General features: G+C 37.5%; 1 protein-coding gene across 2 annotated transcripts in view; it reads right to left on the bottom strand.

The window, feature by feature from the left end:
* Malrd1 (MAM and LDL receptor class A domain containing 1) overlaps positions 1 to 16668 on the bottom strand; it is a 724504-nt gene that overhangs the window by 493388 nt on the left and 214448 nt on the right.

Below are 16668 nucleotides of genomic sequence, written 5' to 3'. Positions count from 1 at the left end.
AGTGGAACAGGTCTCTAATATAAAGTGGCATTATTTTACAGGTATATGTACTTCTACATACTTAAAATCATCTCTAGATTATTCGCAATATTCTATACAATGGGAAAAGGTGCATAACTTGAAGGTGGCATTGTTTTGAGGACAAATACAAGAAAGATTACTTCCTCTGTTCAATAACGATTACCCCTCCCTGCTACCCAAAATATGTTCTGTATTTGGTTTAATCTGCATGCCCAGAAGTGGCAAGTATGACACTGTACTTAGTTTTAACTGAAACCCAAGACTGAGATATAATAAGGAAATTAAACACAACATGACTGCTCTACATCGCAGTTAGAAGAGGAACACAGTAACAGCTAAATGCAAAAGCTACCCTGCAACCCAAGTATTTGTAGCTTGGTTACAGGGTTACTCTGTGTACTTCCTCTCTAGTGTACTCAAGCACCCATAGCTATTTCTTCTTCTTCTTTTTTTTAAGTGCCTGGAGCTCTACTGTATGTGAATTACAATAAAACCACAACTTAACGTCCAATCAAATCCTTAAGTAAATTTTACATAAAATTATATACAGGAAAAGATAAAAGCAATCTAAGGAAGAAGCCAATGGAAGGGGAAGGCAATAATGCATGTCTGGTGCAATGAGCTGACTGTAATACCACTAAGCACAGCAGAAGACCGTGCTTGCTGCTGTAAGCAGTAGTTCCCTAGATAGTTTTACAGAGGAGAAGGACAGGTCATACAGCTGAGTGATAGGTTCGTTTGGGTAATTTGGAGGGTAAAGCACTCATTTGTATTAATTCATAAGGAGCCTGAAGTATACATGGGCCTTAACTGTTAAAGCCTCACTTTCAGATTCTTCAGCTTCTCCTTCATCCACATGCTATGGCCATTTTTCAATCTAGTCTACTGATTCATTTTTAAAGTTATGGTTTTAACTATCCCAGGAAACTAGCCCCATCTCCCAGTGTGCTGTAGTAGACCAAATTTTGTTTGTATTATATAATCCTAAAACTAGATGGTTAGAAACACCTCACACCTTTTCCTTTAAACCTTCACTTAATCATCAGAATGTTCTGTCAACAAAAGACTGGAGATTATCTTTATCTATTTGTACAGACCTTTAAACAAATCTGGACAAATCTTAATGCTTAGAAGTGCTTACAAGTTCCACTCACATTGCTAACCGATAGCTCTGTGAAGCCACGAGCAGACGAATAACTATACCAAATCACCTGGAAGACAAATTTTCCAAGGGCAGCAGCAACAGTGGGAAAATTCTGCTTCCACTGTGAAAGAAAATAACTATTCTGTGGCATCTATGTTGGTTGTTTGTAAAGAGTTGGCATCAGAAGAGGTAGAAGTCATGCATAGGAAACTTTTTGAGGACAAAGTAGTACTTAATTTTATTAAAAATTTTGTTAGTTCCTGACTATTTCTACATTCTAGATACTCCCCCATATGACCTCCTTTATCTCCATCCCAGATCTAATAATTCACTTTCCTCTCCCTACCCCTCCCTCTATTGTATTTATGTACAATAAAATACATATAAAACATATCTCAACACCGTTGAATATAAATAACAATTTCACAGAAAATGTTAGAACGCAGATCCCCAGCTCCATCTAAAAAAAAAAAAAACAAGTTGAAAATATATTCTATATAATTGCAATGAATCAGAGAATAACCATGAATCAATGAATAATAATGGTCTCATTATTATTTGATACTTCAAACTGAAGCAACCCGAATTCAGATTTCTCCTTATTCTCATGACCATAACTACATTATGCTATTCATCATATTAATACAGAATCAAATAATTTTAAACAGAAATGGTAAAGTGTTCAAGAAAAGAAAGCACTAGATAAAAGTTTTAGGAGGGTTAAAAGGTGGCTACAGGGGGTTGGGGATTTAGCTCAGTGGTAGAGCGCTTGCCTAGGAAGTGCAAGGCCCTGGGTTCGGTCCCCAGCTCCGAAAAAAAAAAAGAACCAAAAAAAAAGTGGCTATAGGAAGGATTTTTTCTATTTTTAGGAAACTGTAAGATCAAGGGAAAAATAGGAGCCCAATGTCATAGACCTGGGCGTGTCTGTCCTATTTCACTGAAATTTATCTGCATTCTGACTTATGAGTTTTGATTCTACCAAATACAGCAAAAGCTCTCCGAAATTATCCTATATCTCTTTTCATTTTTCTTTCTTTTTTTTTGATTTACTTATTTTTATGTGCAATCTCTATAGGGGTGTCAGGTTACCTAGAATTGGAGGTACAGACAGTTATGAGCTGCCATGTGGGTACTGGGCACTGAACCTACATCCACTGGAAGAGCAGTCTGGCTCTTTGCTGAGCCATCTCTCCAGCCTAAATTCCCTACTTTTAACAGCAACCATAATCTATCTGCTAACAGTAGACTGATACTTCAGGTAAAGCACTTACATTTATAACAACATTTGAATTGACTCTTGTCTGGATGGCAAAGCTACTTCACCGTGAATAAAGAGACACATGCATGTAACTTTGCCATAGTTTCTGACAAAGAAGATTTTATTTCTAAGGCAGGAAATATAGGTTAGTAATTAAGAATTCAAACAAGTGTCATAGGAAAATTCTCCATGAAGGTCTGTGATTCATTGGTTTCAATTTAGTAATTGATTTTACATTGGAAGTAGTTGTAAAAACAGTGTTTAGTGTGTCCCATGTTCCTCACAGGCCTTCTCCTGAGTGTTGAGATGCTACATAATGGCTCCACCCAACAGCCAACCAAAACAGATGCAGAGACCCACAGCCAAGCATTAGACAGAGCATTTTGTCAGAGTCAAGGGTAGGATTGAGGAACCCTGAGAGGATAGGAACTCCACAGAAAGACCAATAAAGTCACCTAACATGGACCTTTGGAGGTTACCAGAAACTGAACCACCAACCAAAGTGCATATAAGGCCTGGACCTAGGCACCTTGCAGACGTATAACAGATATGAAGCTTGGTCTTCATGTGCATCCCACAACAACTGGATCAGGGTCTTACCCTGACTCTGTTGCCTGCCTGTAGATCCTGTTTCCCAAACTGGGCTCCATTGTCTAGACTTCAGCAAAGGCCTGGCCCCACCCATAAGGTGCTAAGCCTTCCTCATCAATCACTAGTTAAGAAAATGCACTAACCTAGACCCATGGAGGCTCACAGAAAATGAGCAACCAACCAAAGAGTACACATAGGCTAGACTTAGCCACACCCCAACTACATATATAGTAGAAGTGAAGCTTTGTCTTCATTTTGGGTCTCCCAACAACTGGAGGAGGGCCACTTACCCTGACTCTGTTGCCCTGCCATGGATCCTGTTCCCCTAAGTGGTCTGCCTTGTCTGGCCTCTGTGGAAGATGATGTGCCTAGTCTTACAGAGTAGTTTAGTACCCAGGAGGAAGAAGGGGCAGGGCAGTGGGTTATGGTTCAAAAGCAAGGCAATGGTCATGCAAATCTGGGAACTAGAGTTTGCATATCCAACTCTCCCTTAAGAGCTGGCCAGACAGGGTGTCCTTCCTTCCAGAACTTGGGAGACAGAAAGAGCAAGCTAGCAAGTTAGACAATGCTAATTGTCTAACTGTGGGTTCAAATGAGAGGCTACCTCAATATATAAGATGCAAAGTGATAAGAAAGCCATCTGACATCAACCTGTGTCTTACACACATGCACATGTATTCATACATGCTTGTGTGCGTACACAAATACACACATGCACACACGCATGCTCGCATGCACGCACGCGCACACACTACCCTTACACAGTGGTGCACAGACGTGAACATGCATACACAATATACACATAGTTAAACAGTTGCTGTGAAAACATAAGGACCAGAAGACATATCCAAAAGAGAAAACAACAACAATCCAACTAGGGACAAAAACAATGTAAGCTAAAAAGTAGTTGAACTAAAAATAAATGTCTCTAGTCCCAACTCTAAAATGGTCCTTAAGAACTGCCCTAATGTGAAGAAGAATCCCCATTTTTAAACCCTGCATTCTTTAAATATTGACTGCCCTTAAAGGGCTCCAGCATTCATCAACAGGTTAGAATCTTTTCAGATGGAAAATAGACAAGATTTCCCTCAGAGGGTTCTAGTATAGTACCAGGAAATGTTCATGAACCCTGAAAGACCAACCAGGAGCTGATCTGATGCAATCACACAAGGGTCTTTATTCACAAGCTGGAGCTTGGGCTTAACTCACCACCGACCACAGAACAGTATGGTGAAGAAAAGCCCTGAACACTCACTGGGACCAAGTTTTATGGGAAATGAGAAGCAAAGGGTGAAGGGTGAGTGTTATCAGCTTGGCAAGCATCTAATTGAGAGGGAGGCTACTGTGGTCTTTAACATAATTGATTGGTGCTGGGAGCCAAACCATTAACTTAACTTCTGCTTTCCTCCTGATTGGTGGTTGTTAGGCAGGGGTGGGATTGTAACCTGGATGTGCAGATTTGTTGCAGAAATAACCTAGAGACTGCTGCTAGATGCAGGTCTTGTTGGGAGTACCCTGGAAACTGGTGCTAGACATTGGATTTGGGGGATGGGGTAACCTGGAAACACAGGTCTTGTCAGGGGGGTAACCTAGAAACTGGTACTAGGTACTGGACTGTTAGTTTACTTGAGTTCAAACTTAGGTCAGTTTCTCCAAGGTGGAATCTGAACCCTCAAAATTTGGTCTCTTACTAGCAGTGTAAGGATGTATCAGGAAACCAATAAAAACAAACAAAGGTTGGATAGGGGAAGTTTGGATAAGATGTAGTGATAGAACACATTGGTGACCACAGGGAAACACATCTTATTGTTTGACTAGATTTTTCTGTCATATAAAAACCGTAGAATGGCGATGATCTTTGATGAGAGAGAATAAAACCTCATATGGCAGACAACTGCCAAATCATTGATTAAATTTACCAGCATCATTTGCAAACCAGGCTAGAGACACAATAAAATTGAGTGAGCATACAGCCATAATTTAAGGAGAGGTCATCTGGAAGAACCATAAGAAAGGTCACACAGGGAAACCGGGCAAGCATGGAGACAGCTGCAATAGCTAAGGCCAAAATGACATTATTGAAATGAAAACAAGAAAATAATATGTTATTAAATGTGTGTTGTGTAAGCAATTTTTAAGATAATTTTATCTATCCATTATACATATTTTGGTACTAACTTCTCAAGACATTAAAGAAAAATGTACACAATGATATAATTGTTGACCTTCCACAAAATTATATCTTTACTAGAACACTTTCTCTTCCCTTTGTTTAATACTCTTTGATATCTTGTGATACAGCTGGAAGAAGTTAGAAATACATGCCAATATGGCAATCATACATGACAATAGAAAACTACATTCCTTTTCATTTATTTACTGCACACATGCTTTATTTTATTTAAAAACAAAACATGTTTCAACAACACTATCAAGGGACTGTTACCAGCCTCACTACAAACACTTAAAATTTGTCAAATATACATGCACTCATTCCCTAGGCAACTGTGCCTAAACTTTTTTGTGTTTTTTAAACAACAACAAAATTACTGCCTGTATATACACTGCTGTGTTGTGACTGTCAGAGATAAAAACTCTTTTAATTAGGGACTGCAGCACTTAGAACCACAGGAACATCTTAAGAGAATGCTAACTAGAATCCATCGGGAACATTCTAATTGTTAGTTACAGTTTCTATTGCTATGATAAAACTACCAAGATCAAAAGTAATTTAGAGAGAAATGGGTTTAATTCATCTTACAGTTCTGGGCAACAGTAGATCAATGCATCAATTAAGAAAATGCACCTACTCACTTGCCCACAGGCAAGTCTGGTTGGGACATTTTCTCAGTTGAGGTTCTTTCTCCCAAAATAACTGTAGCCTTTGTCTAGCTTTGTGATAACAGTAGACAATCCATCCACTAATCTTTCCATCAGCCCTCCACGAAGCACAATTCTACTGTTAAAACAAATGTCAATCCATGTATGTCATTAGCAAAGAATCTTCCATCATGTGTCCTTTCACATGCTTGCTTTTTAGCAGAATGTCCTATCTCTTGTGTCTGCTTCAGCAAAATGTTCCTTCTCCAGTCTGTCTTAGCTTTTCACCTCTGTCCACTTTAAAGAAACATTCCTTCACATGTTTGCCCCAACAAAATACCACCCAAAACAACTGACTCTCCAAAGAACTTTTAAGTTTCACTTCAAGGAAGACTGGAATTCCTTTCACAAAATTGAAGTGTTCAATTTAATGTTGTAATAAACAACAAAAAATTTTATGTTTGTGGATATTTTGGTGTATTTGTTTTGTTTTGAGACAGTCCCTAAACCTTACTTAGTAAACATCTCAAATATCCTAGAAATTATCACTGTTGGTGTGGATCTCAGTCTGTTTTCTGCTGACCAAACAAAAAAATCACCATGCATTCTATAGATCAGAGACATATGCAACACTTCTGGAAGCTGTGAAATCCCAGGTCTAGTTATTTGAATATGGTTTGAATGTTGACCACTTTACAAAAGCCAATTAGTTTTCCTCACAGCAAGTGTTAGTTGCCTATAGTTCTCAACTGAAAAAGAAATGAGCTTGCCTTCTTTCTGTGTCACCACGATGGGGCATCAGATCCTGATAACGCATGTTATCTGTGTAGAGCCTGCACAGCAGCCTGAGCACAAATATCACACCTCATCATATGTGTGAAAGGAATAAAAAATGGACACATTTTAAAAATCTATCCACTCCCAGGATAACTAACCCACTCCTTTGATTAGAATATCAATCCCTTTAATGGAGACCTTGACTTAGTCATCTCCCATTGTTCCAACCTTTTAATATCATGACTGTGATTAAGTTTTTTCATGAGGTTTGAATGGGGCTATTTAAGCCAGATTAATATCCATATAAACTTGTCTTAGACAGAAACTAACTCAGATACTGTGACAAAAATCATTCTATCAAATATTCCGAGTAATTGTCAGCTGTAGTTGTGCCACAGGATAATCCAATGGCAGAGTAGTTAAGAGTTATGCAGGTTGGTCCCTTCAAAAAATCTTAAATATCGCTCTATCTTCCTTCTCTGATCTCAGTATTCCTGGAGAATGATTTAGGGTTACACAGTCATCTCTCACCTTAACTACAGCATTAGATTCGCTCATATTATTGATCCCCACCTCGTGTTGACAGAAGGTTTTGCATCATATCATATATAATGTATCTCTGAAACAACTACAATACAGGCCCAATAATTCCATGTTCAATACAGGCCCAATAATTCCATGTTCAAACTAAAGACTTCAAGATGAGAATAATAACCGAGCACATTTCACAAACAAATGACATAGTAAAGAAAGATGGAATGAGATTTTAGGAAAGGAAAAATATTCTTTAAAAGTATTGAATTCCATTCCAAGAAATTCATCTTGTAACATTCATAATCCAATTTCAGCTTTCCAAAATTTGACAATGTTTGCCTTGAAAATGTTTAGACATCAGTCCCTAGAGTCATTCCACATGCAACTTGTAAGAGGAGAAACAATATGGTCAGTACCAAATAATTAAATTGTTTACCATAGACATAGACATTCTAAAGAAGGCATTAGAAAACAGTCTTCTGTAATTTTTATTCTGTACCAGTAAAGGAATATTTTACTAAAATCTGTTTTAGTAGAAATAGAATTATGTTCTCCTCCCTTTACTCACTCCAGCCCCACCCAGCTACCCTCCTTTGAATCACTCCCATGAACTCTCAGTCTCTCCTGACAGCCTCTACTTGATTATTATTAATATACACATATGCATACATAGACAACACACACACACAACACACATACATGCATGCAGGCATGCATGCATGCCCTCATGAGTTGCTGAGTCTGTTTTTGTTGTTTGTAAATATATCCTTTCAGAGCAGTATGAGACAACTAATAATAGGTTCATTCCTGAGAGAGACAAATCTCCATTTTCCCAGAAGTCAGTTCTTGCCAGTAGTTCTTCTCAGCTCACCACTCTTTTTATTGAAACCCAAATCTCCAATCTGACACTATGAGAGAAAAAGAACGCATCCTGTCCCTGATCTATAGTGAACCCGTATGTGCCATGAACAGCTCCGGCCTCGGAGTGTAGATTGGTATAGATCGCAGTGCTCTGACAGACGGCAACACAATAGTCACTGTCGGATGCAAAAAGGGCTGAGGACACAAATCAAGATAAAGCAATAATTTGACAAAGAATTTCAAAGGAACCCTGGACCCTGTCCTCAGTGAACACTATGTGACACATCGATTTCCGTTGAAGATAAAAGCCAAATTCAAGTGTAACCAGAATCAGCAAGAGGATTTGGTTCAATGCATTACAGTGCTCTGAAAACGCAGAGAAAAGGCAAATCTGACACACTTTATCTGATGAAAATACTGTGGCTCCATAGAAACAAACAATTCAGAACATATTTCACCACATTATTCATAGTGACAGGGCAGTGCACCCGAGAGCCACGGCCTTGCTTGTGCATCCAGAGAGCGAGTCAGTCTGATTAGGATTACTTGTATCAGATATGGGATTGCATGTAGAATTTTCAATGAGATAATCCAGTCCTGATGACTTAACACACTTGACCACATTTCTACAGCATGTTTTAAATGGTGGAGAAGTGACAAGTGGGACAGGGCCTTACAGACCCAGCATGTGTATACAAATCTCCAGAGAACAACTAAATCCCACAGGAGAGGTTTCAACACAACTGTCAGCCAGCATTGCAGCCTCCCATTCCCAGAATCCACCAAGTCATACCTCACTACCTCAGACGCAAGAGACATAGCTCACTTCATTCTCCTAACTGTAGTGAGAGATAAGGGCAAAGAGATTTGGCAAGATTCCTCAGGAGAAAGGACCGAAACACTGGAAGACTTGAAAGAAGAAAAGGGAAGAGAGATGGGAAGAAAGGAGGAAGGAAGGAAGAGGGGATGAAAGGGAGGAGAGTGTGAGGGAAGGATGAAAAAGGAAGGGAGGAAAGGGAAAAAGGAAATTACAATACAGCTTCATCAAGTTGAAAGTGACTCCTAAACTGACAAGATTTTAAAAGCATCATAAAATGGACCTATTCATGTTCATATTTAGTATTATTATTTATCTTATAGAGGTTTTGTTTGTTTCTTTGGTTTTGCATACCAACTGGCAAATTATCAAAAAGTTATTTCTGATAGCTACAATATTTCTCTCCTCTGTCCCTTGTTATATAAGTATTTGGGTACTTTCATGGATATATATTAATTTCAAAATTTGCTGTATAACTCCAAAGAAGATAACTTTTAACAACATTTAATAAATAGGTTCTATTTAGTTTCAAGGAAATGCTAAGAGGTCCAAGGGGATTAAAAGAATGGATTGAAGACACTGGACTTGTTTTCTGAACAATTACTGGCCCTTGCTGTCTATGCTTTTGTTGTAACTGCTTGCTTTATCCCAGGGCAGCCTCAAACTTATGATGTTCCTGTCCTTGTCTCCTATGGGATGGTGTTCTCAGCCCATCTGGTTAACTGGTCATCCCTGACTGACTCCTCTCCTTCCCTGTACTGTTCTTTGAAAGCTTGAAATGTTGCATAGGTGTTTGTGAGTGTGCATGTGCGAGTGTGTGTTTATAGAGATTACTGAAGGCTGTGAAAACAGGTTGAATCTGGAGAACCTATAAGAAATTGAAGGTGTTAGCCCAAGATTGAGGGATCAACACAGAGCCACACATCTTTGAGCGTGGTTAACTGAGGGTGCCTGTCAGAGAATTCCATCTAAAACCTCTCTATGAACATTCTAGCAAAAATGTTATGCAAAGTGACAGTCAGTACTTACATACATAATTTCAGGGAAAGTGGGATGAACATAACCTTTGTTAAATATGACTCTGCCTTACTTAAAACATAACTTAAGCATTTTTTTACTTAGAAGTATTAAAAATGGCATACCATTTTATAGGCATGTGTCATGCATGAAATATCAAATATTATTAATTAATTAAAATATTATTACGTTTCACTCTAAACTCTATCTGAAAATATTTCTCTGTTATTAATATTGAAGCAGGAGGTTGGGGATTTAGCTCAGTAGTAGAGCGCTTGCCTAGGAAGCGCAAGGCCCTGGGTTCGGTCCCCAGCTCCGAAAAAAAAAAAAAAGAACCAAAAAAATATATTGAAGCAGATTTCCAGATAGCAATAAAAGGCTTTCTAACTTATTCAGAAAGTTATCTGCAGCCAAGGATGAGGCTATCGCAAAATCATGAGCTTACTTAACACATTATGAGACTTCTGCCTCTCTTTTGTAGTTGTGGTTCTCCAGTTTAAACTTGGTAGATAGAAGCATTACATGACGATGCCAAAAGGTTGGGGCACCTCTTCTTCAAAGACCCATGTCCCTATCCTGGGTATAGTTTGTGCATAATTACATTCTTCGTTGAAAGGAGAAGTTAGGAATAAAATGAGCTGCCAGTAAAGATGAGTAGGTTCTCTATTGTCAAACAATCAATAAATTGGAATAAACTGGGATTTTGCAATACTTCTCAGTAAAAGTCACGCACACAGAATCCAACCAAGGACTTATTCCTACAGGGGAAGACAAAGGGGAGAGAGATCATAGTTTAATATAAGAAGGCACATTCTGCCTACAGGCAGGATGAAAAACTACACAAAGCAAAGATACTAGAACAAACATGGGCCAAGTCTTTGGTGAAAATGATTTTTAGACATCCTTCCATCCATCCTTCCTTCCTTCCTTCCTTCCTTCCTTCCTTCCTTCCTTCCTTCTTTCTTCCTTCCTTCTTCCTTCCTTTCTTCCTCCTTCCTTCCTCCCTCCTTTCCTTCCTTCTTTCTTTCTTCCCTATCTGTGGAGTGTGGGGTGTGCAGCTTCTGTAGAAGCTAGAAAAGAGCATTATGCCCTAGAACTGGAATTACAAGTCATTGTGAGACACTTAGCATGGATACTACCAATCAAACTTTGATTGTCTACAAGAACAAAGGGTATTTTTAAATGCAGAACCATTGCTTCAGCCTCAGATTAATTTTAAATTTAAATAAATTTAAAAATATAATGTTTTATGATTATGATGCAACATTTTTGGTGAGCCAGAAATATCATATAGTAAATGCAGGAAAAAGTTATTTTTCATTATGTACCCGGACTTCAATGTGAATCGTGATGTGAACTGCTTGGTGTCATCTAAGGGGTAGAGTGAGAAGTAGAGGATTTATGGCTAGAAATTTTCCATTCACAGTGTCAGTAGTATGCTGAGGATCTAAGTTAAAACATCCTTAGAAGTTAAACTTTAGGATACCTTTCAAAATAGCTGTGATAAAGTATCCCCTTTCTCTCATTTAATTCAACAGCCTCTGCAACTGAGTCTGTCTCAAATGTCTTTTTTATTGATATATGAATCCCTCAGGCCCTTCCCAAGAGATGCCACTTTACTGAATTGATTTTTCATGGAAATGTGTAGATGGTTCAGTACCAGGAGAAAGTAGGATGTTGCACCACAAAACCATGCTGGAAACTGTTGAGCCCTGAACATTTTTGAATAACTTTTGTTTAATACAAAAAGACTCAGGGAGCACATTGGTTACAAAGAACTTAGAGCATTAAGAGTCCCCTGAAAGGAAACAGCAAATCATTGCCACAAGCGTATCCACTAAGCCCCATTGAGAAGGACAGTGCTTGATTAGCAAATTCTCTGGCTATAGATTATTATGTTGGTTTGGTGGCAATGTTCTAGAAGAAACAAAACATACAACAACATTAGCATAAGGAACGACATGTTTGTAAGGAATAACTGCATCACGCCTAGCCTGCATCAGATAAAAAATAAAAACTGCTCCTGGGATAGGTACTGTCAAAACCTACAGTTCCTCTCAATAAACCATTTCTTTTGCAGTCCTGTATGGGATTTAATAATTATTATAGAAAAATGTTAGTATATCATATTATTCTAAAATTGAATATGAAGTTCTACAACAACCAAATACATTCTACAATGTACTGAGATATTAAGTTACACTATATAAATACCAGTATTCTCTTGTGGTTTTATATATCATAATTTATTATGATTCAGAAAATCTGAGAGTACTCTGCAAAGAAAGCAGTATGGAAATATGTACAGCTTTATACACGTCATTCACTTCTAAAGTCAAACTTTGGAATAAATGAGTCGTTTTTGGACAGCTCATGAATAAACATAGTTTTTCAGACAACCAGGATAGTGATGGGATCAGACAAAGTATAGTTTCCTACACTAATTACTGGATGTATGGTTTGAGTTGTTGTATAATGGGTAATGACATCAAATTGCTTGGAACAATGTTACATTTGCAATGGAGAGCTCTTTAGACTTTAATTTTCCTATATAATCTGTATTTGTTTAATCATATGGATAATGAGGACATGATATGTAACTGTGCTAAGATCATTGAGGAGGAGACCTTCCTTCCTCAATACTTCCTCAATACTTGTAAGACTTTAAAGATAGCAGTTTCATTTTCTTCAGTAAACTGAATGCGTGTGAGCAAACAACACCTCCTTGTTTACAGATATTATAATCTGTGACAAAGCTTCCATTGGAAAAGCATGGTCCATGTCACATACAGATTGATGATGCAGATGAAGATCACTCTGACTTGTATAATTCACCATATCAATATTCTCTCTAGCGTTCTTTTATCGAAAAGAAATATTTTTCATATGCTATATTCTGATTATAGTTTCCCCTTGCCTAACACCACCAGGATCATCCCCATCTCTCCTCCCATCTGAATCCACCCTTTTCTGTCTCTTCTTAGGAAGCAAACACATTTGTAAAAATAATAATAATAAAATTAAATAAGATAGTACAAGAGCAAAGGATGAAACAAACTATAGAAATAAACACTTATAAACAAATATTAATGCCAGTTAATCAGAGAAACCTAGAGTTTACCACACGGTAGGTTTAAATCTTTTTAGAATGAAAATTAAGAAGTATAAACATCCAATGTTTCTTTTCTCTTAACTTATCCATCTGTCTGTCTGTCTGTCTGTCTATCTGTTGATCTATCTATTTATTTACAGTAAGTATCTGGACTTGAAAGCCTATGCCAGCAAGAGGACAACTTGCTTTCTGTAGTCACATCATTTTTTTTTTTCATTTTACTCTGCGGTTCCAGGGTAGAATTTGGGTAGAGAGGCTTAAGAGCAAAAACCCTGACTACCTGAAACACCTCACCAGCCCCCAGGATCTCTACTTTCCAAAGAATATTTACGTAATTGATATGAGAACAGTAATTTGATCTCAGGGAAAGAGGAAGGGATCTACTGCTAACTGTTTATAGGTTAACTAAAACTATCATTTTAATGTAAATCTTAATATAATCTAACATTACACTAACCTGTCAAAATCAAAACAGGTATGCTTTATGTAAAATTCACAGCCATTGAATGTAAAATACAAATGAAATAATAATACCCAAGTTTCAAAAAAACAATTTTTAAATTTACTCTGTGTGTGTGTGTCTGCGTGTGTATACACACCTGTGTTTAGTGTGTGTCTGTGTACGTGTGGGTATTCCCAAGCCACAGTGCATATGCAGAGGCCAGAGGACGGCTTTTGTTTTTGTATGTCCATCTTGTTTGGGACAAGGACTCTTGTTCACCACTGCATGTGCCTAGCTAGCTGACCCATATGCCTTTGAGAATTCTCCTGCCCCTGCTCTGATTTCAGTATAGGAGAACTGGGGATGTTGGTGTTTACTGCTGTGCCTGGCTTTTGATAGTTTCTGTGAATCTGAACTCAGTCCTTCACATTTAGACAGCGAGCCATTTGCACACTAAGCCATCTCCCCAGCTCTTTCAAAGTTATTGAAAAATATAACAAAAATCGGAATTACCAAATCATGTTCTTATAAAAAGCCACCGTGATCTAAGAAATCAGTTTGGAAATTTAAAATTTCCAATAAATTATTTGAGTATGAGGTGACAAAAATCAAACTAATGTAGAGAGTCCTAATGTCCTAACTTTCTACCTACTAAATCTGGGCTCATCCCCCTGTCAATCAATCATTCAGTAAACAGTTACTGAAGATCTTAATTACGGAGACTGTACTAGGTTCTAGAGTGATGAAATTGCATTGTAAATTAAATCTCTATTAAAGGACTCCCTATCTGTAATATATAAAAATGCAATAACAACCCAATTTCAAAATATTGCAAAAGGCTGTGAAATATATCCCAAACACATATTCGCTGGACAACTAATCTCATGAAACTGTGTTCAAGATAGATCATACCACAGCGCAGCTAGTTAAAACTGCAATTAGACGCTTCCATCAGCTTCAAAAGAGATAAATTTAAAAGACTAATAATGTAGTAGGCATTGGCTTAGACTTGAAATGCCCATTCGTTGTTGATATGAATGAAAAATTTTGAACTTTAAACCAAGTAAAAGTCTCCTAAAGGATAAGTATAAGCCTCTCCAATGCAGACAATCAGCCGCTCACCTTTTGGTCATTCACCTGTGGAAATGTGTCATTGTTTATATGAACATATGTACAAAACTGCTCAAATCAGGGTTATTTATAACAGCCCATCCATATTGCAAGCAGCAAGTTAATGCATAAACTGTGCTTTATCCAAATGAATTATTGATACACGCCAATAAATAAATAAATCTTAAAACAATTGTACTCGATGAGCCAGGTGAAAAAAACATTTCATGCTCTCAAATTCTTTTTATGTAACCATGTAAGATTCACAGGAAACAGATGGTAGTTGACAAATGCTTAAAGATGTCTAAAGGATTTTTCATGTAAGGGCTGGAGGCAATTTCTGAAATGTGGTAAATATTCATTATCTTGATTGTGATATTGATTAAACTGTTCAATATGTATGGTTTTTAATAGCAAGTATGGCACAATATCTCATACAAGAATTCAGTTGGAAATTTCACTTAATTTTCTGTAACAATTTGTAGAGTCGTTACTGGCTGTGCTACACAACTAACATGGACGGGCAAAGAAGAACTCCTACACATACATTCCAGTCCTATCCTATTCATTTGATTTTAAGCGAATGATCCTAACATGTCTGTGAATGTTTCTTTTAAACAAATACTCCAGGAGAAGCTCTTATCTGCTGGGTAGTGAATGAATAATTCCCCTTATGCTCTTACAACTAACAGAAGCTTTCTGTTGTCGTTGTTGTTATTATTGTTGTTGTTTCTCAGAACAGATACTATGAGTAGCTGTTACACAATGGAAAAACATATCTTCTTGACTAAATTGGATTCCACATTAGCTACCTTGACATGCGCATACAATATTCAAAATATTCAGTTACATTTTCTGGGTGTATTTCATTTAAGAGTATAAAAGGACATGTATTTAAAAGTTCTTTTATTAGGAGGCAAGCTGGTTAAAATCACAGAGAACACTTCCTATGTGACGTGTGATGGATTTCAAAACTCAGCCCTCAAGTTTGGATTCATGGCGAAGGGTGTTTTGATAAGTCCCAGGTTCACCTGGCTTGTGTAGCTGCCTCCCTATGAATTTGCTTTCATATGGAAACCAATTAGTGAGTAAACTTCACAAGAAGAGTTAATGCCCTGAATAAGAGTATGGTCTGAATTACAAATGACCTGACCACACATTAAGAATGAATTATTTAATATTATTTACTGAATTGCTGCCTTTGTGGTAGAACTGAAAGATATCACATTATCTGTGACAGATTAGATATCATGCTTTCAACTTATATGTCTCCGAAAAAATATCGCCAATCCCTATGTGCGCTTTACTGGCTTAGTCATATTCAATGGCACCTGTGACTGCTAGCTGCTCTCAAAAGATGGCCTGGAACAGGAACAAGTTCATGTCATAAAATAGGTAACATGATTTAGGTAACTCGATGGAGATATTGATTCCAATGTTGATAGCTGAAAGAAATTTAGCATATGAGAGCAAACAAATCAAACAAAAGACAGAACAAAACAAAACACAACAAAAACCCAGAACTTTGAGCTATCGATAACTATGTTTCTTACAATATTTCATGTACAGAAATCTTTAAAAAAAACAGGAGAAAAACTATGCTCAAGGCCCTACATGCAACACACGTCAAGATGTAATGGTTAAAAGAGAGATGCCGGTCATTTATAAACCCTATCCAGCTTAAGTCCTGTCTCTGCTTCTTTTGGCAGAGGATAAATGACATCTCTGAATTTTTTCCCATATCTATAGAACTGACAAAAGGGGGGCTCTGATTTAATCACATAAGGGAACCAGTAAGAAAAGCAAATATAAAACATATACAATATTCTACAGTATTGTACAAATATGTGTGCAGACAGTTCAAATGTAAAATTAAAAACAGAACCGACCAACCAACCCCAAATAGCGTACCAGGAGTGAGGAGATGTGGAGGTAAACTTAGGTTCTTCACTAGAGAAGCTATCTATGTGTAATTCAATAAAACATGTACTCTCTCTATCTACTACAGTCTAGATTGGAGTTCTCTAGGATGCTTCATGTGGATTATCATGTTGGCCACAGGAAATCACATTCTAACCAACAGTGTAGAAGAGTGCCTTCTCCCCAAGTCCTCTCCTTTGCTATTTGTTTTCTTTGTGGCCCTTTGATCATAGCGATACCACTG

Source organism: Rattus norvegicus, chromosome 17 (assembly GCF_021556685.1).
Source record: "Rattus norvegicus strain SHRSP/BbbUtx chromosome 17, alternate assembly SHRSP_T2T, whole genome shotgun sequence".
Lineage (NCBI taxonomy): Eukaryota > Metazoa > Chordata > Mammalia > Rodentia > Muridae > Rattus > Rattus norvegicus.
Note: the sequence above shows the minus strand (reverse complement) of the source record. Positions and strands in the feature narration are given on the sequence as shown.